Source organism: Elephas maximus, chromosome 13, assembly GCF_024166365.1.
Source record: "Elephas maximus indicus isolate mEleMax1 chromosome 13, mEleMax1 primary haplotype, whole genome shotgun sequence".
In the NCBI taxonomy this organism is placed as follows: domain Eukaryota; kingdom Metazoa; phylum Chordata; class Mammalia; order Proboscidea; family Elephantidae; genus Elephas; species Elephas maximus.
In genome coordinates, this window is record NC_064831.1 from 45,442,558 (window position 1) to 45,468,121 (window position 25,564).

A 25,564-nucleotide genomic window follows, 5' to 3' on the forward strand; every position below is an offset into this window, starting at 1 on the left:
AATGGCCAGCATCTAAGGTAAGAAGAAACAATGCCTAGCTGCGCTGCGTAGTATATGATTGCTCTCACGTACATTTCATATACACTCTCTCATTTGGTCCTCACAAAAACCTTGTGTAGTAGAAATTATTATCCTCCCATTTTGCAGATAAAGAGTTTTACAGAGGCCGAGTTCACGCTGTCAGGGGTAAGCAGAAGCAGAATTTGAGGCAGGTCTGATTTCTGACTGTAAGCTCTATCAACCACATACGAAGCCCCATCAAGTGCCAACTCCACGGCGTCGCTGCTGCAGCATTAAGAGTCCTTTAAGGCTTCATCTGGACAAAACTGAATAAAGACAGCAACACCCACCAAAGGCTCATGGACAGGGCCCAGTGGTCACCTGCCAGGCAGAGCTGGAGCTTAATGTCTACAGATGCTGACAAGCCAGAGATCAAGAACCTGGCACCAGCCCAGGGCCACATCACGGTCAAGATGGAAAGACAGCAGGCACCGGAGCAAAGGGAAGATACAGAAGTAGGCATGATAACATTCGAGAAACCATTGTCTACACACCAGTGGCTTCTGGAAGAAAAACCTGGACTTCTTGTTAGTTAAGCGGAAGGTTTCTCAGAACACGGAAACATCACGTCATTATAAATGTGACACATTTGTGGTAGGTGTGGCTAGCAAAGAAATGGAATAGAAGACAGAAAGTAGCATCCCAGCTATGCTGGTTGTCTTCCATTGGCCCCTCCAAAGCTGCCCTCCCTCCTTTCCCCTCCTGCTGTGCTTAAAGAGATTGGCCCATGTGGACTTCACCTTGCTGGTTGCCTTCCTCCTGGCTTCTGGTTGGGTTTGGTCATGAGGAGCCAGCAAGAGACCAGAGAAATGGAGCCTGAAGACAGAGTGTTTATTCTCCTGGTTCTCTCGAGAGTCACCTCAGGCAGATAATACCCCATCCAAGAACACGGTTCCTGTCATGGCAGCTTTTGTTAAGACTCTCCTCCCAGGCTTGGCAATGCTCCTCCCCTCGAACCTTTGGCATGGGCAGTAACTGTCAGGTATCATTCAACCTGAGGTTGCACAATCCCTGACACCTTGCCCTCACCTTTGTAAATAGTCCATCTTTTAAACTCTCCTCAAATTACCACTATTTTTTTACTGCTGAAAAAAAAAAAAAATTTTTTTTTTTTTACTGCTGAGACCCTGACAAACATTTTCCTCTGTAAAAGGATTTTGCTACATGTGATATAAAATCTTACAAGGAGAACTGGTAAAGATTAGAGGCACTGACGACTATTTCCAGCAAGCCATTCATTCAACTCACAAATAATTAGCAACATCCTAGTATGTACCAGTCACTGTTTCTGATGTTGAAGGTAAAGCAGTGAACAAATCAACAAAATCTCTGCCTAATGGATCTTATATTCTAGTGAGGGAAACAAACAATGGATGTCAGGTGCTTGAAGGACACAAAAGGTAGATTAAGGGGAGCACCTGGGTGGTACAAATGGTTAACACATTTGGCAGCTAACTGAGAAAGCTTGGCAGCCCGAGACCACCCAGGAGTGCCTCAGAAGAAAGGCCTCACAATCTCCTTCCGAGAAATCGGTGGTTGAAACCAGGTGGAGCGTAGTTCTACTCTGACACGCATGGGGTCTCCGTAAGGCAGAATCAACTCCGCAGCAAATGGTTTCTCTTAGGGGCAGAAAGGGGATGGGAAGTGCTATTTAGATAATATTGTCAAATGCCTCTCTCTGCAGGAGACATTTGAACAAAGACTTAAATGAAGTGAGGAAGTCAGCCAAGTAATTACAGAGAGTACCCAGGGCAGAAAGAGAAGTGGTTCTGAGCCTGAGGAGTGATATGGTCAGATCTATATTTTTAAAAGGTCACTACGATTAAAACTTTTGCTCTGAAAAGACCCTGCTGCAAGAGAATTTAAAAAACAAGCTACAGACAGGGAGAAAATATTTTTAAATCGTATTATCTGACGAAGGACCCAGAAAACAAAAAGAACTCACAAAACAGATTTAAAAAATAAAATCCAATTAGAAGATGGGCAAAAAAAACATTTCACTGAAGAGGATATACAGATGGCACCTAAGCACATGAAAACATGTCCACTGTCGCTAGCCTTTAGGGAAATGCAAAGCCATCACTATACGCCTGTCAAGATTGCTAAAATAAAAAACTGTGACAATGCCAAATTCTGGCAAGGATGCAGAGAAACTGGATTGCTCGAACACTGCTGGTGGGATTGTAAAATGGACAGTCACTCTCGAAACTGTTCAGCAGACTCTGAAGAACTTAACATGCACTCACCGCACGACCCACAGTCACACTGTGGCAGCGAAATACAACTTATGCCACAAAAAAACCTGTGCACAAATATTCATAGCAGCTTTCCTTGTGGTAGTCAAAAATTGGAAAGAAAATAAAATGTCCCTCAACATGTGAGCAGTTAAACGAGCTATGGTGCACCCACACTATGGAACACTGCTCAGCAGGAAAAAGGAGCAGACTACAGACACTTACAACAACCTGCATGAGTCTCAAGGGTATTATGCTGGGCAAAAAAAAGTGTCAAAAGATTACATATCGTATGATTCTACTTACGTAACATTTTTGCAATAACCAAATTATAAAAAACTGAAAACCCACTGCCGTCAAGTCGATTCCAACTCATAGCGACCCAACATAGACGTGGAAAAAAGACTAGTGGTTCCCAGGAGTTAGGGGTGCAGGGGCAGAGGAGGGTAGGTGTGATTATAAAAGGGTAGTAGGAGGAAGGTCTTTGTGGTGATGGAACAGTTCCGTATCTTGACTATGGTGATGGACTATGGACTATGGACCTAAAAAAAAAAAAAAATGGATCTATGCATGATAAAATGACATGAAACTATACATACACATTGTAGCAATGTCAAACTCCTGGTTTAGTATTGTACTATAATTATGTAATATGTAACCATTAGGGGGAAACCGGGTGAGGTATGCATGGGACTTCTCTGTACTACCTTTCCTGTGAAATCTGTAAATTATTTCAAAATAAAAAATTTTTAAAAAAAGATCCCTTTGACTTCCTTGGGAAAATACACCATAACAGCAGGGGTAGAGTCAGGAGAACCACCCAAGCAGCCTTTGCAGCCATCAGGCAGGGCTGTAGGTTGCCTGTTACTAGGGTGATATCAGAAGAAGCAGCAGGAATGGTTGAACTTAGGGTGTATTTTGGGTGTTGAACCATAGGATTTATTTATGGATTGGAAGTGGAATATGAGAAAATAAGAGACACTGAGAGTTTACCTGAGCAACAGGTAAATGGAGTTTTCATTCACTGAGATAGGAAGACAGGAGATGGAATGGGCTCCTAACAGTGGGAATCAGTGTGCCCATGGTAAGTGAGGTGTCCATTAGCCATTTATCACGGATTGAATTGTGTTCACATGGCTAGGCCATGATTCCCAGTATTGTGTGGTTGTCTTCCATTTTGTGATCTGATTATCCTCCATTTTGTGAAGTGTTGTAAATCCTAGCCTCTATGCCTATGGTTGAAGCCCTGGTGGTATAGTGGTTAGAGCTCGGTTGTTAATCAAAAGGTCAACAGTTCAAATCCACCAGTCACTCCTTGGAAACCCTATGGGACAATTCTATTCTGTCCTATAGGATTGCTATGAGTTGGAACCAGCTCAACAGCACCTAATGACAACAACACACCTATGGTTATGCATTTGGAAGTGAGCTGTCCATTATGTTAACGAAGCAAGATTTGGCCATGTTAATGAAGATTAGGGTGGGATGATCCAGTGTAAGGGGAATTTCCCTGGGATGTGGCCTGCATCACCACTAACTCACAAGAAATAAGAGGAGAGAACATTGAGAGGACCTACTACCACCAAGAAAGAAGAGCTGGGACCAAAGACTGTCCTTTGGACCCAGAGTCCCTGTGCTGAGAATCTCCTAGACCAAGGGGAAGACTGATGACAAGATACATGTAGATCTCCAAGGAACACCAGGCCCACAGATGTTGAAAGGAGACAAGGACGTTCCCCCAGAGCTGACAGAGAAAGCCTTCCCCTAGAGCTGGTGCCCTGGATTCAGACTTCTACTCTCTTAAACTGTGAGAAAATAAATTTTTTTGTTAAAGCCATCCACTTGTGGTATTTCTATTACAGTACCAGTAGATTAACTAAGACACCACCCAAGTGGCTACGTCTGATAGGGAATTGTAATAGAATCCTGGAGTTCAGGAGGAAGGTTGGGGCTTGGATATAAATTTCATATCATCAGTTTACAGATTATATTTAAAGCTACAGGACTAGATGAGATCACCCAGGATGTGTAGATAGAGAAACATAAGGAAAAATGAGGACTCAGCAGAAGTGCCTGAAAAGTATCCAGTGAGGAAGATGCCCTTCCAGGAAAGGGTGGGGTAACCAGGAGCTAAGAGAAGAAAGGTTTTTTGTTGGGGGCGGGGCAGGGTGGAAAATGATAAGCAGCATCAAATGATGCTGAAATGGCAATAAAAATGAGACCGAGAATTTGACCATTTGATTTGATATTGAAGAGACCATTAGTAACTTTGAAAAGAACAGTTTCAGTGGGGTGTGAGATCCAATTAATGGATTCACCAGAAAAGGGAAGGTAAAAATCACTACTATACACAACTCTTTGGAATGTTTGTTGCAAAGAAGAGTAGGGAAATGTGGATGATAACTGGAGGAGTGTGGAGGGGGGAGTCAATGGGAAAAACTCTTAACATGGGAAATATTATTGCATGTTTACATGTGGATAGTTAACAGTACATTAGAGAGGGGAAATGGTGCAAAAGGGAGCAAGAATACACATAAAAGTGAAGTTCCTAAGCAGGTGAGAGGGAACGGGATCCATTCCAGCACAGGCTGAGGGGTTGGCTTTAGACAGGAACATGAAGAGTTCACCTCTACTGCAATGGAAGCAGAGTGTAAGGGTACAGGTGTATACATGCTAGTGGATTTGGTGGCTGGGAAGATGTGATGCTCTCTTCTGGTACTTTCAACTTTATAGTGAAACAAGATCACTAATTGTGAGGAAAGAGAAGGCATAATGGAGACTGAAAGAGAGAAGGTATAAGACAGTCTTTGAGGATAGAAGTGGAAGGATTGACTTCAGGGAGAAGATAAAAAAAAATTGACTTCAGGGAGAAGATTCAATAGGATTATTTGGGAGCACTCAAGGCTCATTTGAGTTACAATGTTGTGAATTTAATATGAAACTAACCAGCATGGTTACGGGTTTTACCACCAGTCTTCTTCAGCTGTTTGGGTATGAGTGTAAAATTGGGCAGGGTAGGGGGGAGGTCTCAAGAAAGTTAGTACATGTCTTAGTTATCTAGTGCTACTATAACAGAAATGCCACAAGTGGATGGCTTTAACAAAGTGAAATTTATTCTTTCATAGTTTAGGAGGCTAGAAGTCCGAATTCAGGGTGCCAGCTCCAGTGGAAGGCTTTCTCTCTATCAACTCTGGAGGAAGGTCCTTGTCATCAATCTTCCCCAGTTGAGGAGCTTTTCAGCGCAGGGACCCTGAGTCCAAAGGAGACACTATTCTCCTAGCTCTTGTTTCTTGGTGGTATGAGGTCCCCATATCTCTCTACTCCTTTTTCTCTTTTATATTTCAAAAGAGATTGGTTTAAGACACAACCTAACCTTGTAGATTTGAGTGCTGCCTCATTAACATAACTGCATCTAATCCTACCTCATTAACATCATAGAGATAGGATTTACAACACATAGGATAATATCAGATGACAAAATGGTGGACAATCACACAATACTGGGAATCATGGCCTAGCCAAGTTGACACATATTTTGGGAGACACAATTCAGTCCATAACAGTACATATGCAAAGGAATGATCATAAAAATGGAGCATGGAATCTAAACTGGATAAAAAGGGAAGCAAAAACGTGAGGGAATTGATAAAAAATAAAAAGTGGTAGGACCAATGGACTGTAGGATACCCTGGGTTATAAAGTTATTGGAGGGTGAATCCTAGAGAGAATAAGTTGGAAAAATAGGAGGTGATGTCAGAGTGGGATGCTTTAGAATGATAAGACAGTGCGAGGACTGGCTGAGGTGGGGTGGCCATGACAGGTCCGTTACATGCACACTTGTCCTCAGCATCACACCAGAAACAGTTTCTGCTCTAACACATCAAAGTTATCAACATTTAACCTAAGCCCTCTGATCTGTCTTCTGCCCAAATCACTGCGTGCACTCTTTCCACCCAGGCATAGAAGTGACTTGTCACCTGATGATTAACCCACCTCCGTGCATTTTGGATTACCACACACATTCCAAACAGAAGCAGTAGGAGCCTCAGGGCTTGTAGCTGCATAAACCACTGGCTGCAGTGGTAACGTCTTAACATAGTTCGTTCTCTTAAGAGCTTAAAATGCTGAGCCACAGAAATAGCTTCATTAGTCTCTCAGCTTTCCTCCAAGGTAGGCAGGGATGCTATCAAGCATTCCTCAGTTAAGAGCTGAGGTTCAGAGAAGTCGTGACCTACCCCCCTCCCAACCCCTGCTTGCCTTGAGGGGGCGGCTAAAGAATCAGCCAACTACTCTAAACTGAACTCACAAGCACTGCCGCCTGCAAGAGAGCCTCAGCAACCCCTGCTCTGCACCATTAGTAGGGTCTGTGGCACAAGGTGTTCTGCCAGTAACAAGTTTATCACTGCAGACCCATCTTCTCTCCCACCCCCTCCCACATACACTCACAGATCCTTTTATTAGAAAAAAATAGAATACCAGGTACAAGGGCCATACGAGATTTTACAACAGGGTGAAGACACGCCATCCACAAAGGTACTGAACTCTGACCTTGGTGTCGTAACAGCATCATTGACATTTAACATTTATTGAAAACTTACACAAATACCGTTTTAAGTGATTTGCATGTATTAACCCTCCTAATCCCTACAACAGTCATGTGAGGCAGGTACAATTATCATCCTCACTTTATACATAAGGAAAGTGAGATACAGAGGGTATATAATTAGCCTGAGGTTTTATAGTTAGTTCAGAGGTGGAGTCAGGATTTAGCCCTAGTCATTCTGGTTCCAGAGTCCACAACTTTAGCCAGAACACTACCTCAGAAAAAAAAGTCTCACCAACTCCATTTGCTAGCAGAAGTCATTCCCTCATGGCTTCCAGAAGGTGTGGTAACACTTCCCAGAGCTCAGATAAGAAGTTCTTTGCTGCAGACAGGATGATACTCTGTTTAATATCACCCCCAAAGTACTACATGATCTGGGAGCAGCTGCAACTTAGAGAATAAATTTATTTTCAGTGGAAAATTATCCTTTTGCATAATGGTTCTGAAATTTTAATGGCCATGACATTTACTTGTCCAGCTGATTAAAAATGCATTTTCAAGGGATCTAACCCCTAAAGGATTTGATTCACTGGGTCTGGGATGGGGTCCAGGAATCTGTGCTTTTAACAAGCCTTACTACCATCACCACCCCCAGGCAACCCTGAAGGGAGGCACTTCCCAAACCACAGTGTGAGTGTTGCTCTGACAAAGAGGTAATTCTGATCATGAATGAGAAGTGAGAAGTCACATGAGATACAAAAATCTAGTTTGGGGATGAATCAGGACAAAAACAACAACTGGGACACATTTTAAAAGTCAAACAACTTAAATCGTTACTAGTAAATGGTAATAAAGTACATTAGAACGAACAGGAACTTGGGAGATAGAGAAATTTGTGTAATTGAAGCCTAGGCTTTATGCTTCGTTAGCTGTGTACCTTGGGAAATTGAACCTCAGTTTTCTCATTTTTAAACCAGAGGTGATAATGCCTATATTGAAATCCTGTTGTAAGATTAAACTACATATATGTTCTTATTCCCATCATATACCAGAAAGTAAGCACGCCTTTCTTCCTGCATGGGATGTGGGTGCAGGAGTAAAGGCGAAGTCATCCTGCCACTGTGGCTAGAGAAGGAGTCTGGGCTCCTGGTGGCATCCAGAGCCCTACACCAGCTCTGGACTGCCCATCCCTAGAGGGTTTAGTAATCATATAAAAATCCTAAATTCCAGTTTTCTATTAGTCACCGCTGAATACAATTACTATCTAATGCAATGGGATTATATGTGATTTGTATTCATTCTGTGTACTTTTATACTTTACCAAATTTAAAAAAGAAAGAAGCCCTACCTGGAAAAAACACCTCCTTTGTTCCTACCCCCAGATAATTCACATTATTAACTCATAATACTAAAAGATCTTGCCTATAGGTTTCCAGAAGTACTAATTTTAATCTCTGGGACATCATAGAGAATGGAAATCGTTCTAAAAAACTAAAGAAAATGCCTAGTGTGTTTATAGAAATCAATTGACCCATAAATCTACTTCAGTCTTTCCATGAAATCTATTAATAGGGTACCAAACAAATGACTTGTGGACACCCCCAAAAAGCAGTGATTACCACAAACCAGTGTAAATTCGTTAAAATCAAGTCCTGTCAAATTAATTGCTGTACTTAACAGGTTTGTAACATTGAGAACTCAGGATACATTATAGATTATCAATCCTGGGCAAGACGAGAAGTGCAGATTGGCGGATGATGGACTAGGCAGGTTTGCACAAGATAAGACGTGTGGATTGGCGGGTTTTCCCAAAGAGGGCTGATTAATGAACAGACGGTAAAGAAATCCAGCAGCATCAATATTTTATCAACATCCTGGAAAAAGATACAAAAGGTATGTTTATCAACTTTGCAAACAGGCAAACTAGGAGGAATAATTAATTTGTTATATGAAGGAATCAAGATTTAATAATCTCTCAGAGTTAATTGAGATAAAAGGGCCTAGTTTTTAGGACTAAGAGAACAGATTATCCAAGAATGGGTTGTGAAGCCAAGCTTGATACTTGTTAGTTGTTGTTAGGTATCCTTAAGCAAGCAAATCACATCAGGAGCACTGCGTACAGTTTTGGGTGCTGGATCTGTGGTTTATATTGTCTAAATCCCACCTGGAACTTCAAGCCCAGCCCAGACTCTAGGACCGATGCCACCCTTGGTAGCCCTCCTTTTACTCTGTAAGTAAATACGTGACAGCTTTGTGTGGCGGAATGCACTACAGGGAAAAAGATGTCACTTTCTCAGCGCCAGCGTTTGAGAGGCTGTAAGACAGAGAAACGACTTGCACCACTTACAAACAGAACAGGCACTTCTTCCTCCCTGGTTAGCCGGGGAAGAAAAGAGGGATCCTGGAACAGCAGACAGAAAGGTGGGTGGCTATACTCTAGACTCCTGCCTGTCTGTTCTCGGATATGTTTTTGTCCTTTTCCTTCTAGGCTCCCTCACCAGCTACTTCCAGGTAGGTCAGTTAATGAGAGGCCCTAACTAGTGAAGGCCTGAGGCAGTGAAGAGGAGGAAGAGCTAGATTATTCCTGCCACCTTTTCTACCCCAGGCAGTTCCTCCAGCTGCCACTGAGACCTTCCTTTCAGGGCCCTAGCTCCGCTAAGGAAAGGCTCCCAGGTCTCTAGATGTCGCCAGCTTCCTGGCTCTAGTAACCACCGCCTTCCTCTGTGGCTCCTTCCAGCTCAAGATGGCCCTGCGTGTCTCCACTTGCCTGGATGCTCCTTTAGTTCTTCTGTTTTCAGTTCTGTCTTAAGTAACCCATTCCCTATGTTAAATTGTTTCTACTGAATCACCTGGCACACAGTTTTGTTTTCCTGGCTAGAATCTGATATATTGCCCTACCCCACTCACTGTCACTTAGGCAAGTGATTGACTTCGGGAGGAAAAAATGAGACACTCCCCTCTAAGTTTGGGAAGTAGGTGGACTTGGGCCTCACCGTGGCTGGGATTTGCAAACTCAGCCTCAGAGCTAGTCCCAGTCTCAGAACAGAGAGGGCAATAAAAACAGCGAGGACACATCTAGGCCCAAAAGGGCTCCTTACCACTCCCTGAGATGCCTGTGGCTGCCAGTGTCATGAAAGAGATTCCAAAATTCCCTGAAGCTACTCTGTCACTTTCCATTTACTCTTCTGTCTTTTAAAATCTGACTTCCGCCCTTTAAAACTACATTAAAACCATAAAACCATTTTACAAAGGTCGGCAATAACCTATTTTTTGTTATTTTCTTTTCCCCAGTGTTCCGCCTACTTCACCCCCTCCCCAGCTTTTGACTGCTGCTAACTCCCCTCTAAAGGGGAGACCCCAGGTGGTCCTGCCCTTCCTGATGGGATTCCATGGCACCAATGGAGACCATCAATTTTGCTGCAATCCCAATTCAACTGACTATGATGGTGGTCACAGTCTCTGGTTTTATACACTTTTGCTTTACGTATTAAAGGCTACTGGGTTTTCATAAGTTTAAAATTTTACGGATCCTTTTTGTCCGATATTTAGCTACCATTAGCTTTGCGTATATCTGGCATTTTATTCTTTCCTATTACTCTCAATATTTTTGGACAGGGTAGAGCTTTGTTTTAAGCTGCTCCAAACAATCTCTGTCTTTGTCGATGAGCTTATTCTGCTTACACTTACTGCAGTCACTGCTTAACTATTTAGATGTATTTCTACTGTATTACTTTGTTCTCCATTTGAACTGAGTTTTTTCCTCCTTCCATTTTTCGTTATGTATGAGTACTTTACTTGGGAATGTAACCCCAGGAAATACAAGAGGAACACAGTAAGAATATAAACAGAGAAAGATGGCAAACCAGGACAAGGATATGTAAAAACGGCCACCACTAAGGGGCTGGTGCCCAGTCCTACATGACCCTCACGGAACACGTCTCAAGACAATCTGTCCAGTAGAAGAAAGGGGTAAGGAATTCCTTGCTGGCTCCCATCTATCTACAGCCAAAGCTTTAGCTGCAATTCAAGTCTCTCTCCAAGGCACTGGGTTACTGTCCTCTGTACAAACTTACCCTAACAGTCTCTGCCCAACAGCATGCAGCTTTCTCTCTCTGTGGGCCAGGAAGTCCGCCCTGCTGTCTTCTGCTGTGGCTCTCTCCTGTTGGTCTCTCCCTCCTTGGTGGTGGTAGAGTCCTCCTCTCTGCTCTGGGTTTGGCTCTTTTAAGGCAAAACTGACCAATCCCCTTGGTAGGCCACAATTACACCATCAAAAAATCACCTGGGTGGGAGTTACAAGAAAGGCCACATACAAAGGTAAGTAATCCACTGCAGAGCCTTATATTCAAATTCAGCAGAGTTTGCTGAATATATTGTTTCTGAATTTTGGGGGAAAAAAAAGCCCCATCAGCTATGCTTAAAACCTACTACTGAAATTGTATTTCCTGGGGAAAACAAGTAAATTTTCTCTTTAAATGTAGCTCACAATGACACATTTGTATTCCGTCACTGCACCCAGTCTTTTCCTTTCTCTCTGCTATGGTTTTCCACTGAGAAGATCAATTATCTGCAGAGTAAGTGTACTGGGGGAGGGTAGGTTGGAATTAAGTTCTGCTCATGCCTTGCCCCATGTTGCTTTAGAAAAATGACTACCAGCCTCTTCACCTTAAAAAAATGTTAGGTCACAGAGCACAGCAGGGACAGAACAAAACCAGAGCAACATAAAGCCTTCCTGAGGTGAGGAATTAATGAGACTGCCCAGCCACCTTGAGCATTCACATGTCACCTATTGCTTCTCTACAACCCAGAAGAGGTGTGTGACATCCAAACTCCCCATCATCCCAGTCCCAGTAGCCCTGGAGTTTAAACACAATAGCCTGACCAGACTTTGCCTGGAGGGGTGGTGGCAGCAAGCAGTTGGTTCTGGTATTTGGGGCTCTCTGCCCTAGCCCTCATCTCCTCCCCTCTCCTTTAAATTCACAAGGTAGGACATAGATTAGGGTCTGGCCCTGCCCCTTCCCCAGTATACATCAGAATAGCTGATATCCCCAGGACAGCATGAGATCATAAATGGAAACAAACAATTGAAGAGAATTAAAAAAAATTAATATAAAGAAACCAAATGATTATATACCATCTAAAACAGATTTTTCTTTTTTAAAACAGAATTATTAAAACTGAGAGATTATTTAAAATAAGACTGATAAATGTGCTTAAGAGAAGCTATTTACATGAAACAAGATCAAGAAGATGTAAACAGTGGAAATAAAATTTAAAAATCTAAATATTTGGAATAAACACCGTGGCAAAAGCTGAAGAATTAGGGAGTTGTAAATTCAAATTGGAGAACTCTTAAAAGATAACAAGAAAATGAGAGAAATTTTCAAGAGATAAAACATATGGAAGCTAGACATAGAAAGCAGTAGAAAAATCCTAATAATCCTCTCAAAAGATGCAAAGAAAATATCTGATAAAATTCAACATCTATTCATGATTTAAAAAGAAACACTAGCAACCAACCAGAAATAGAGAAGAATTTCCCAAATCTGACTGGCGGTATGTACAAGCAACCTGAAGGAAATATTGAGGAGGAAAAGAAATAACCAAAAAATAAACTATTAGAACTAATGAGGATATTCAGTAAGATTGTTAGACACAAAAATTAGCCTACAAAAATCAAGAAATTGGACTTCCAGAAGCTTCCACCTGCCTAAATATTGTACCAAACACTTATCATTCATTCTTTCACAAACTTTTCTTGGAGACCAGCCGTGTGACCCAGCATTGTGCAATTACTAGCACACAGAAGTGAAGAAAATAGTCTCTACCTTCCTGGAGTTGACAGTCTGCATCAAGGACCAGTGAAAGCCCCAAATAAAAATCACACAGGGCTCCACTAGTCCATATAGTGGCTCCCTGTGAATTAGAGATGGTCCCCGTACAGCAAGTAGAACTCGGGCTGCATTCAACCTCTTTGCCCCTGGGTCGGACCCCTTCTCCAGTGTACAAGCACACCTGAGTCTCTTATTTAAACTAAGCCCTTCATCCTGTTTATTCCTATTTTACATGCAGTTCTCCAGCTCAGTTACAGGTTTCCAAAAACACAGCATATTTCAAGGTTAATTTAGAGGTCTTTGGGTTGAGGGAAGGATCCCTGGTGGCACAGTGGTTGTAAGTGCTCAGCTGCTAACTAAAAGGTTGGCCATTAGAACCCACCAGCTGCTCTGCAAGAGAAAGGCGTGACAGTCTGCTTCTGTAAAGATTACAGCCTTGGAAACTCTGGGGCAGCTTTACCCTGTCCTGTAGGGTCACTATGAGTCAGAATCAACTAATGACAGTGAGTTTGGTTTGGAGGGATGGGCACTTAGACTACCACCAATACCCCATCACCTCCAAGGTTATAATGAAAATCCTGATACACACCTCCTAGTGGGCTACTCCAGGCTGGAATAAAGCCGTTGCTGTCTAGTCAGTTCTGACTCATAGCAACCCTATAGGACAGAGTAGAACTGCCCCATGGGGACTAGAATAGTAATTACAAAATGAGAAGTGATAGTCAGAAGTGGGCAGGGGAAACAGAAAAATTCAAAGACTTATGCAAAAAAAAATAAATTTCTCAATGATGTTAGAGAAAGTATTGATGGAGTTGTGCTTATACATTAAGCAAAGAAAACACTACAAAGTGACTCCAAGAGACTGACTGACAGGAAATGCTCTCTCACAGATGTTTCTCTAACCCACCAAAACTCCCAGACTGAGAAAAGAAACCACAAGTACCAGAGAGTTCAAGACAAGCTGCTTAATTAGAAGGAATTGGCTGGTAAATATAGAAAAGTGGTCCTGTTAACTTAGCAAATAGTTTAGTATCAAACTGTATTTAAAAAAGCTCTATTCCACTCCTTATAAGGATACCACCCACCCACATCTTTTACATTATATAGTCCTCATTCCAAGGCAGTTAGGAGACGTCCGAAGAAAACTGTTTTCTATTCTTGGACAAAGAGACCCTCAGTAGTTGTACTCATCAGTGATTCTCCATGCTGTCTGCACTTTAGATTCAACTGCTGAAAAATTCTGATGCCAGGGCTCCATGCCGAGCTACTTAAATCAGAATCTCTTTTCTCAGACTGAGTTCAGAAGCAGTATTTGTTTTTTAACTTTACACATACATAACCTAAATGTGCAGACAGGATTGAAAACCACTGAGTTAAACTTTTTTTGGTTACAAGGATTCAGTTTGTAAATTAGGATGATCTCAGGCACAAGTAATAGAAAACACTACCTCAAACTGTCGAACAGTAAGGGAGTTTATCAGGTCACCCAGTCACATGTCCATAGTGCACACAGGCTTTCAGAGGGGTACATCCAGGCCTCAGCTGTGCATCTCCAAGGCTCTGTCACCTCTGCTCTGATGCCTTCAACCTTGGGCAGGTAGCAAGACAGATGGTGTATTTGCATCTTTAGAGCAAAGAAACCTTTCCCAGGAGCCCCCAGCAGATATCCACTCATAGCTCATTGGCCAGAGCAGGGACCCAGGCTGAGTATAGAACTTACTGGCTGGCATAGTCACTGAATTACCAAGATTAGTTTAGGCTGATGGTTCTCAAACTTGAGCTTGCATTAGAATCACCTGGAAGACTTGTTAAAACAGATCGCTGGCCCCTACCCCCAGAGCTGCCTGCTCAGCAGATCTAGGGTGTCGTTGTGCGCAGTTGAATCAATTCCAATTCCTAGCAGCCTTACAGGACAGAATAGAACTGCCCCATAGGGTTTCCTAGGCTGTAATCTTTTCAGGAGCAGATTGCCAGGTCTTTTCTCCCACAGAGCCACTGGTGAGTTCAAACTGCAGGCCTTTCTGTCAGTGCCAAATGCTTAACCATCGTACCACCAGTGTGCCTTAGTTCTAGGATACCAAAACCTGTTGCCATCAAGTCAATTCTGACTTATAGCGACCCTGTACGACAGAGTAGAACTACCCCACAGGGTTTCCAAGGAGTGGCTGTTGGATTTGAACTGCCAGCCTTTGGATTAGCAGCCGTAGGTTTTAACCACTACACCAGCAGGGCTCCTAGTTCTGGTAGGGCTCAAGAATTTGCATACTCAGTTCCCAGGTGATGCTGATGCACTTTGAGAATTACTTAAACCACAGAAGGTCCACCTGCTCAGGATACACTCAGCTTTTGCTGAAGTACAAGGCTAACTGAAAGAGGCGTGGATACCAGCGGTAGTTTAAACATACCCACCAAGCTGACATTCCTTTCAAGGAGTGGAACCTGATTCCTCTTCCTTGGTGTGGGCTGAAATTGGTGACTCACTTCTAACAAATAAGGTGGAAATAATGGTGTGTGACATAAACAGTCATAAAGACCCGGCAGCTTCCACCTTGGGCAGTCTTCCTCTTGAACCACTCACTCCAGAGGAACTCAACAGCCACGTCACAAGGACACTCTAAGGAGAGTTCCGCATGGCAAAAGCTGAGGCCTCCAACCAACAGCCATGTGAGGCTCCCCTGGGAGCAGATGCTTCAGCTGCAGGCAAGCCGTCAGATGGCAGCCCGTGCCAATATCCCGACTGCTATATAAGACATCCTGAGTCAGAAACCTCCAACTAGCCACTCCTGAATCCCCGACCCACAGAAAATATGAGAAAATAAATGTTTGTTGTTTAAAGTTTTGAGGATAATTTGCTATGATCAATAAAAAATTCAATAAATGAACAAAATTGGCAGGAAAAGAAGAGAAGTCATCTCGAATAATCAACTGTCACATTGCTTCAGTTAATGAAGGTTCAGTAAAAGAACACACATTTAAGAAACCAGTCAGGTCTCAAGAACAACAGGAACTTTAAGGTCTCTCTAGATGCAACAAAAACTTAGGAATCCCAGTATCAAGAGCTCAGCGGGGATCTTTATCCTAGTGTTACTACACAAGTTAACCCAAAAGAAACATGTATCTCATTCTCCTCTTCCTATAGACCATCTTTCCGTCCTCTAGTCTTTTGTTGTGAGCCCTGGTGGCACAGTGGTTAAGACCTATGGCTGCTTACCAAAGGGTCGGTCAGCAGTTTGAATCCACCAGCAGCTCCTTGGAAACCCTATGTGGCAGTTCTACTCTGCCCTAAAGGGTAGCTAAGAGTTGGACTTGACAGCAACAGGTTGGTTTGGGTTTTAATCTTATAAGGGAGTCCTGGTGGTATAGTGGTTAAGAGCTAGGCTGCTAACCAAAAGTTCGGCAGTTCAAATCCACCGGCCCGCTCCTTGGAAACCCTATGGGGCACTTCTACTCTGTCCTATAGGGTAGCTATGAGTCGGAACCGCCTCAACAGCACCTAACAACAATAACAATCTTATAATCTCCATTCCCTCACTCTGGTGTGCCTCGCGCCAGAGCTTCTAAGACCCTCTCATTGCTATTCACAATGTGGTCGTGGACCAGCAGCACCTGGAAGCTTGTTAGAAAGGCAGACCCTCAGGCCCAGCCAGACCTACTGAATCAGAATCAGCATTTAAATTTGAGAAATGCTACTCTACATCGCGACCATGAGACTTAAGCTCTCACCTTTTTCTGCAGCGGCCCCAGACTTCAATGCACATGGTAATTACCTGGGATCTTTAAACAACGCTAACGCCTAGCTCCCACAGCAGACATTGTCATTGACAGATACGAGGCCCTGGCCACAGGGATTTTTAGAAGCTACAGGGGTGATTTTAATGTTCAACAAAGCTTGGGAACCACTAGTTTACAGCCTTCTTTTCTTAGTATTTCCCAGGTAGATTTCCAGAAAGAGAGAATTTGATTAACTTGTCTTATATTTTTTTATATAGGGCATGGCATAGGCCTTTAAGCATTCTGTAGGCCAGCTGGCCTTAGACCGATCAATTGTTGGGGAAAAGGTGAATATTTCAGGGTCACATGGGCCAGAACATAACACCTGCCTGCTCAGAAAGGCTGTGGGGAATGCAACATCTCTTTAGTGCAATACCTCTCAACCTCAGCTGCACATTGGAATAACGTGACGGGCTTTAAAAATCTCAGTGCCTAGGCCCTCAGAACAATGAACTCATAATCTCATGTGTGGACCCAGGCAATAGTAGTTAATCTGCCCAGATGATTTTAATTTGCAGCCAATGTTGAAAAACACTTCTAAAAGAACAGTGGCAGGTTAAATACTAAAAAGGCTAAATAGTGAGAAACAAAGCTGAGATTCAAACTCAGGCCGTCTGACCCCAAAGCCCAAATTCTTAATCATCACAACTCTATTCCCTCTCTGAAATAGCTGCTTTCTTCCTTGTCATGGGAAAAAAAAAGTTTCCTGGGCTTTTTTATTATTATTATTTTGTCATGGGAGTCCCTTGGTAATACAAACATTTGACGTGCTCAGCTACTAACCAAAAAGTTGGAGGTTCAAGTCCACTCAGAGGTATCTTGGAAGAAAGACCTGGCAATCTTTCTGGAAAATCGGTCACTGAAAATCCTATGGAACACAGTTCTACTCTGATATACATGGGGCCACCATAAGTCAGAGTCAACTGAAAGCAGAAGAAATATCCGTGTGCATACAGGCTAGAAACGGGTAATGAGGACGGGGAGAGTAAGTCTTCAGGGATATGTGTCACCCCCATGGGGTAATCACCCTGCTCGTACTCTTCCCTCAGGCCAAGCCGTCAATCTCGGACTGCCCAGTCCTATCCCAGAAGGTCGCCGTGCAGTTCTTCAGAGCTGGTACCATCAGTATATTTCTGAAAAATCACCAGAACGTCCTTATTTTTTCCATATACAATTCTTGCCTCCATAAGCATAACCTAGTCTGTATTTTCACAGATTAAGGCCTGTAAGAGATGCAAACCTATAAATAACCATTTCCAATTAACCTTCCTCTACCCTCCCTGTCTTTCAGTTTGATCCAAGTTATCTCTCCTACAGAAGCCCATTACAATCATTGCTTGATTTTTCAGATGTATCTCCTTTCTTGTTTATACTGCTTCTGCTATATCTTGTAGTTAATTCCCAAAAGCTTCCTTGATAAATTCATTAGCCAGGATGTTTTTCAATTTAACTAACTTTTGTACTTCTGCATCTCTTCAAAGCACTTATTCTTTCATAAATCTGTCCAGAATAAGACACTTGCAGAAAAGACTTGTAGCAAGATTTAAGATATAGATTTAAGGATCAGTACTGGAGCCAAACCGAGGCCTAAATTTAAGTTTCATTTAAGTTGGTTTATATTTGTTTTTCGCATACTTCACTTGCCCTCTTGTTTTCTTTCCAGGCCTTTCACTATTCGGGCCTCCATTTTCCTCTTTCCTTATTAAAGTTTAGCTGTCCCATACTATATAGTCCTTTGGATCTCTGCTAAATAACAATTAATCCTCTCTCTTTTCTACATTATCATTTTACGCCTCTCAAGTGGATAATTTCCATTAGCATGTAAACATGTTCAAATCTTTAAAAAAAAATCTTCCTTGAGCCCACATTTCCTTAACGCTACTATCCCATTTCTTTGTCACGCCTTACAATAAAATTAGTCTACCGAGCTATCTATAGTCTCTCTCTAGTTTCTAACCATGTAGTCTCCCTGGAGCCCACTCCAAGTTAACTTTCGTCCCCACCACTCCACTGACACAGCTCTTGTCAAAGTTACCAACTACTTCCTCTTTGACATTCAACTGGCAATTCTCGGCCTCCATCTTACTCAATCTCTCGGCAGTCCTCTACAGCGTTCTTACTACCCACTTCCTGAAATACACTCTTGTCTGGGTTTCTGTGACACACCAAGCCAAAAATCCATTGCTGTCAAGTCAGTTCTGAATCACAGCGACCCTGTAGGAAAGTAGAACTTCCCCATAGGGTTTCCAAGGAGTGGCTGGTAGATTCGAACTGCCAACTTTAGGTTAGCAGCTGAGCTCTTATGACATCACAGCCTCCATGTTTTTCTCCGTTGGTGGCTCCTTTATAGTCCCTTTTCTTGGTCCCTTTCTTCTGCATAACTTCTAAATGTTGTCCCTCGCTCTCTTGTCTACTCTATTAAAACTCTCATATCGTCACATGACTTCGAATGCCATTTAGGTGCTGCTGTTGTTGGGTGCCACTTTGTTGATTTTGACTCACAGCAACCCCATGTGACAGAGTAGAACTCCCCCACAGAGTTTTCTTGGCTGTAATCTTTGTGGAAGCAGATCCTCAGGTCTTTCTCCCACAGAGCCGCTGATGTGTTCAAACCACCAGCCTTTCCTCCATTAGCAGCTGAGCACTTAACCATTTGTACCACCAGGACTCCTTATCTGGGTGATAAGGATTACCAAATTTATATCTCCCACCCTGACCACTCCCCAGGTTCAAACCTGCATATGTCTACTTGTAAACCTGCTAACTATCTGCTTAATGTGTCTTGTTCTATGTTTAACAGACATTTCAAATTTAACATGTCCAAAACGGAACTCTTGATTTTTAAAACCCAAACCTACTCCTCTGTGGGCTGCCCCACCTCACTTGGTAGCACCATCATTCACCCATTGCTCCAGCCAAAAATCTTGATTCCTCCATGCCTTTATCCTTCACCTTCATCCTTGATTTGTCTCCTTCCTCTCCCTCATCTCCCCACCCACACACCCTCGTCAAGCCATCAACCTATATTTTGGGCTCTACCTCTGAAACATATTCCAAATCTAGTCGCCCCTCATTATCTCCCCATTAGACTGAGCCATTGACAGTATTATCTAGGTTAAGTGTAAGAGCCTCCTAAATTGCCTCTCTGCTTTGACTCTTGCTCTCCCTTAACATCTATCCTCCATTCACAAACATAGGTGGATCAAAGACTATTTCTCCCAACTAAAAGCTCCACTGACTTTGAATTGTATTTAGAATAACATGTTAATCTTTAGCCTACATTACCAATGGACTGCCCCCTGTGATGGTCTTTATGGTCTCCTCCCTGTCTTAGTTATCTAGTGCTGGTATAACAGAAATACCACAAGTGGATGGCTTTAACAAGGAGAAATTTATTCCCTCATAGTCTAGTAGGCTGCAAGTCCAAATTCAGCTCCAAAGGAAGGCTTTCTCTGTCTGTAGGCTCTGGAGGAAGGTGCTTGTCATCAATCTTCCTCTGGACTAGGAACTTCTCAGTCACAGGGACCCTGAATCCAATGGAGGCACTCTGCTCCTGGTGCTGTTTTCTTGGTGGTATGAGGTCCCCCTCTCTCTCTGCTTGCTTCTCTCTTTTTTGTCTCGAAAGAGAGTGGCTTAAGACACTAATCTTGTAGATCTCATCAGTATACCTGCCGCTAATCCATCTCATTAACATCATAGTGATTGGATTTACATACAACACATAGGGAAATCACATCAGATGACAAAATAGTAGACAATCATACAATACTGGGAATCATGACCTAACCAAATTGACAGATATTTTTGGGGGGACACAATTCAATCCATGACACTCCCCAACATAATTTTTCTTCAAATAATTAACCTAAACCAATGAATCTCAACTTGAGTATACATCAGAATCACCTGGAGGGCTTTTGAAACAATGATAACTGGGCCCCACTCCCAAAGTTACTGATTCCTTAGGTCTGGCATTTTTAACAAGTTCTAAGATGATGCTGGTCCTGCAGTCCCAGGGACCACACTTTGCGAACCAGAGACCCAACCATTCTTGTCAATGATTTTATAGAATTGGATATGAGATCCAAAACCAGCCAATGATACATGAGAGGAAGTTAGCTGAGTTGTTTCTCAAAAAGCCTTCCTCATGTTAAAAAGAAGGCACAGGCCCCTTTCTTCTGTTGTATATATAATACTTGCATTGCAACACCTAAAATAATTGCACCCAGCTTGAGACCACAAAGGCAGCTGCCAAAGGATTGCAGAGCAAAGAGATAGAAAGAACCTGCATCCTTGATGAGATCATTGAACTACTAAATCGACCAATCCTGGAGCCCACTTACCTCCAAATATCCCATGCAAGATAAAATGTTTCCTTATATATATTTTATAAGCCAATTTGGGAGCCCTGATGGTGCAGTGGTTAAGAGCTAGGCTGCTAACCAAAAGGTCAGCAGTTCAAAAATACTAGCCACTTCAGCTCAACTGGACTGGACTGGACCAAAAGCAAAGAAGTTTCCGGGATAAACTGAATACTTCAAAGGTCAGCGGAGCAAGGGCAGGGGTTTGGGAACCATGGTTTAAGGGGACTTCTAAGTCAATTGGCAACATAATTCTGTTATGAAAATATTCTGCATCCCACTTTGAAATGTGGCATCTGGGGTCTTAAATGCTGACAAGCGGCCATCTAAGATGCATCAATTGGTCTCAACCCACCTGGAGCAAAGGAAAATGAAGAACACCAAGGTCACACGACAACTAAGAGCCCAAGAGACAGAAAGGGCCACATGAACCAGAGACCTACATTATCCTGAGACCAGAAGATCTAGTTGGTGCCCGGCCACAATCAATGACTGCCCTCACAGGGAGCACAATAGAGAACCCCTGAGGGAGCAGGAGATCAGTGGGATGCAGACCCCAAATTCTCACAAAAAGACCATACTTAATGGTCTGACTGAGACTAGAGGAATTCCAGCGGTCATAGTCCCCAAACTTTCTGTTGGCCCAGGACAGGAACCATTCCCAAAGACCACTCATCAGACATGAAAGGGACTGGACAGTGGGTGGGAGAGAGATGCTGATGAAGAGTGAGCTAATTATATCAGGTGGACACTTGAGACTGTGTTGGTTTCTCCTGTCTGGAGGGGGGATGGGAGGATAGAGAGAGTTGGAGGCTGGCAAAGTTTTCATGAAAGGAGAGACTGGAAGGGCTGACTCATTAGGGGGAGAGCAAGTGGGAGTAAGATGTATAGTAACTTATACGTGACAGACTGACTTGATTTGTAAATGTTCACTTGAAGCTCAATAAAAGTTAATAATAATAAAAAAAAAAAATACTAGCCACTCCTTGGAAACCCTGTGGGGAAGTTCTACTCTGTCCTATTGGGTTGCTATGAGTCAGAATCAACTCAAATGCAACGGGTTTTAAGCCAATTTGAGTCATGGTTCTCAGTTTCTCATAGCTAAGATCATCTTGAGGCACTCCCTCTCAGATCTCAACACCTCTCACTCTCCAATCATTTACCAGCTCCAGCCACATGCTCTTCAGTTCTCAAACCTACTAAGTTAATTCTACCTCAGCCTCTGCCCTTGATAGTTCCTCTACCTGGACACTCTGCCTTCTCCCCATGGCTGGCTCCTTCTTGCCATTCAGGTCTTATCTTAGATGTCACTTCTTCAAAGGTATCTTCACAGACCGCCCAATCTGAAGTGGTATTTCCACCCTACTTCCAATATTTTTTATCCTATTACTCTGTTTTTCTTCATAGCACTTAAATACCATCTTAAGGCATTTACTGACTTGCTTGTTCATTTCCAGTGTCCACTAGGCCCCTGTATTACTACAATGTAAGATCCATGAATCCATGAGAACTGTGTGGCCATCTGTGTCTTGTTCATCTCCATGTCTCCATGCCTAGAAGAGTCCTGGGAATGTAAAAAAAAAAAAAAAAAAACAGTCCTGGGAATGCAGTGGGTGCTTAACAAATATTTGTTTAACAAACGAGTTCACTAATGAACGCCAGCATATGCTCATTTTTTAAATGACTTTGTCCAAATGTGAGAATTTCATAAACTTTATTGGGAGAATATATTGAATAATAGATCTTAAGATTCCCTTCAAAAAGAAGTCACTACATGTGGAGGCCATATGTGGAATCTATACATAGCACACCCAGTTTCTCAGTAAGAGATCAGATTCAGCTGTCACCAAACTCCAATACGCTAGGCTACAGCCGTGCCAACAAAAGAAGGGGTGATGACTTTCCAAGTCAAAAGTCACCCAGGGCAGAGAAAATATTCTGTTCCAATGAGCTCCTATTAATAATACAAAATAAAGGATGATTCCGTGTGCTTGGATTTTAATTTTAATAGTGATGGATACTCCCATATAAATCAGAGAAGGTGGAATCACTGAGCACGGATTTAAACCTGGCCGGTGAATTAAGCCAGTTTCCTGGAAGGAAGGAACCAGGTGTAGGCTTAGGAAGGAGTGTGCTCTACAGAGAGAAGCCACATCTGAAGGGTGGCCTGGGAGCATCTGGAGCACGGCGATGGGATCATTCATTTATTTCTTCCTCCAACACCTGCAAGTTCCCTGTTCTCTGGATTGTCTGCTCTGACGCCACCTGGACGAAGCACCCTTCCTCCCTCCCTCCCTCCCTCCCTGCCTCTGGGCCAATCCTTATACAGGCCAGACAAACCAATTCTCCTCATATTCTGCTTTCATCCCACTTTTGCCGCTGGAAAGCCTCTTGACCAAGGACAGGCTGGCCAGATGAGCAGAATTGGCAGCCACCAGTGAGGTGGGATTTAGAGTTGAAAGACAATGGCTTTACCTCCCAAAATACTTTCCAGGCCACTGCTCATGACTGAAGTTCACTTAAAAAGGACAGAATCTTTTAAAAGTAAACAATTCTTATTTTACATGGTGCTCGTGTCCTATAACCTTCTTTAAATGTCTGGTTGAATTTAAACTATGTTAGTAATTGTTTTCATAAACAGGCAATAATTATATCACTCTCATATTGCCTGAAGGACTTCATTCATCTGGCTACTCAAATAGAAACCTGTATCCAACATGAAAGTAATAAGCACATGCGTTCCAGGCGTTGTCTAGATCTATGGTCCTGACCTCCAGGACTTGTCTGTGTCTAAGTACACACCATATATTGAGCACTGACTCTGCACTACATGTCAAGCACTTTTCATGTATAGTCTTGTTTAATCCTAATAATCCCACAAATTAAGTATTAATATCTCCAGTTTAAAAATAAGGAAATTGAAACCCATTGCCATCAAGTCAATTCCAACTCACAGCGACCCTATAGAACAGAGTAGAACTGCCCCACAGGGTTTCCAAGGAGCAGCTGGTGGATTTGAACAGCTGACCTTTTGGATAGCAGCCATAGCTCTTAACCACTGTACCACCAGGGCTCCAAGGAAACTGAAGCACAGAAAATTTAAATAACTTAAGCAGCTAGTAAGAGACAACTATAAGAATCAAAATGGGATGTCAGTCCCGAATTGCAGGCACAAGTTCCTGGAGGAGTATATCCAGTTACTGAAAGACATGCATTGTCAGTTCAAAACTACTTAGATGATCTACATGCTGATAGGAGCCCTGGTGGTGCAGTGGTTAAGCACGTGGCTGCTAACCAAAAGGTCAGTGGTTCAAACCCACCAGTGGCTCTGTGAAAGATACAGCAGTCTACTTCCATAAAGATTACAACTTTGGAAACTCTATGCGGCAGTTCTAATCTCATCTATAGGGTCACTATGAGTTGGAACCAACTCGACAGCAATGGGTTTTCCTTTGTTTTGTTTTTTGGTTTACATGTTCATAACAAATTTAAACTTACTACATGTTCATAACAAATTTACAGCCAACAGGGTTTGCTATCCAGGGCCTTAAACTGGCTGAATATTCAGAGGCACAGTTGTGTTTTTTCAAAAAGTTATTATTTAAGCCCAGGGGATATCTTTCCAGTCTCCTTTCTTAGCCTAATAAGAGAGGAAAGGTCCTCCTCCAAATAAACCGTGATGTGCACTTGTGGGGGTAAAAAGCTAGAGAGTCCAAGGTACTGGGCTAGCAGACATGACTCTGTTCATAACTGTGAGTGTGGAAGATGGGTACCCCACGCACCATGGCTGTATACATGTGTATATATATGTTTATATATATTTCATATATATAAACAGATATGTGCATACACATATACACGTATCTGTTTATAACTGTCAGTATGGAAAGATAGGTACCCCACTCGCCATTGCTGTATATGTGTATATTGGGCTATCAGACATTACTCTGTTCATAACTGTGAGTGTGGAAGATAGGTACCCCACACACCATTGCTGTATATGTGTATATATATATATATATATATACCATTTATGCATGGATTCTTAGACAGAATAACCAATTATAAAGGCTCTCTAAACAACTAGTTTTGGTTTCTAAATCACTCTGTCCTGAATTTACTTTCATTTTTATTTGTTCCTGATTACTACAAACATACAGGCGTTAGTCCATTTGGTCTTTGTCTCTGAGTTTGTAAATTGATTTTGGGCTGCTTGCCCTGTATTTCCTACTGAATTAATTATTTTATGTCCTTCTCTACTTGATGGATCTACTATGGCTTAACAAGAGAAAAATCAAAAAGTCATTTTCAAATATGAGTCTTTTTGTTAATTCATAATGAGGAGCATCAGGGTGTGTTTCCACTCATTTATTCATAGTTATCAAGCACCTATGTGTCAAATCCTATGCTAGGCACCATTGTTGTTGTTACGTGCCATTGAGTTGCTTCTGACTCATAGTGCCCCTTTAGGACAGAGTAGAACTGCCCCATGGGATTTCCAAGGAGTGGGTGGTGAATTTGAACTGCCGACATTTTGGTTAGCTGCCTAGCTCTTAACCACTATACCACCAGGGCTCCTAGGTACCATTAAGGAAAATAAAAATGAGTAAGACATTTCCTACCCATTAAGTCAGTTGCAGCATATGAAACGTGTGTAATAAATACAAGTGCTATGTGAGATAGAAAGTGGTAAACCTACCTTGTAGACATCAAGAGTTTATGGGATGACTGACACAGCTTTAAAACAGCAGAGGAAATGGGGAC